Below are 1,219 nucleotides of genomic sequence, written 5' to 3' on the forward strand. Positions count from 1 at the left end.
TGTTAAGTATCCGCGAACGCCGAACAGGGCCAGGCCCACCTGTCTCCTAGGTGGTCTCAACCTGCCATGCCGCTCCGCCACAAAGTAACAGTCGGGGGCCGTCGGGAACCCAGGCCCACCACTACCTGGATGGAGCCACCTGCCCCTTCAGCCCCCAACTCCGAACAGTATCACAGGTAATGTAACAGTGTAAAGTATATAGTATATGCCCGTGATCACCTCCCGAAGTGATCACAGCCCAGTAGTATAGCATGGCAGACGGACAAGAGTGTAGGGCCACTGATGGAACACTAGCATCCTATACTAAGCATTTAGGATTGCGGGTAAGGTATCAATGACTGTAGCAACAATGACAGGCTATGCATCAGAATAGGATTAACGGAAAGCAGTAACATGCTACACTACTCTAATGCAAGCAGTATAGAGAAGAGTAGGCGATATCTGGTGATCAAAGGGGGGGGGGCTTGCCTGGTTGCTCTGGCAAGAGAGAGGGGTCGTCAACTCCGTAGTCGAACTGGTCAGCAGCAGCGTCGGTCTCGTAGTCTACCGGAGAGAAGAGGGGGGAAGAAATAATGAATACAGAGCAAACAAAGCATCACAAAATATAACAAGGCAATACGCGGTGTTCGGTGTGCCCTAACGCGGTAGTAGATGATACCGGTGAAGGGGGGGAAAACATCCGGGAAAGTATTCCCGGTGTTTCGTGTTTTCGGGCAGAGGAGCCGGAGGGGGAAAGTTGCGGGTTCGATAGGTTAGGGGGGTGTGGTGAACGAACGGACTGCGTATCCGGAATCGTCTCGTCGTTCTGAGCAACTTTCATGTTGAAAATATTTTAATCCGAGTTACGGATTAAAAGATATGATTTTTAAAAGATTTTATTAATTTTGGAATTTAATTATATTTTTAATTAATTCGAAAAAATGTATTTATGACGTCAGCATGATGTCATGCTGACGTCAGCAGTCAACAGGGGTTGACTGAGTCAACCCTGACATGTGGGTCCAGTGGGACCCACCTGTCATTCTCTATTTAGGTTAATTAGGGTTTAGGTTAATCTAATTACAGTTTAATTAAACTTAACTAGTTAATTAATCTAATTAAACCAGATTAATTAACTTAATTAATTAATTAATTAATTAATTAATAATTTTATTAAATCATTTTAATTTAATTATTTATATTTATTGTTTTATTTATTTTATTATTTATTTATTTATTT

This window comes from Triticum dicoccoides, chromosome 2B, assembly GCF_002162155.2.
Source record: "Triticum dicoccoides isolate Atlit2015 ecotype Zavitan chromosome 2B, WEW_v2.0, whole genome shotgun sequence".
In the NCBI taxonomy this organism is placed as follows: domain Eukaryota; kingdom Viridiplantae; phylum Streptophyta; class Magnoliopsida; order Poales; family Poaceae; genus Triticum; species Triticum dicoccoides.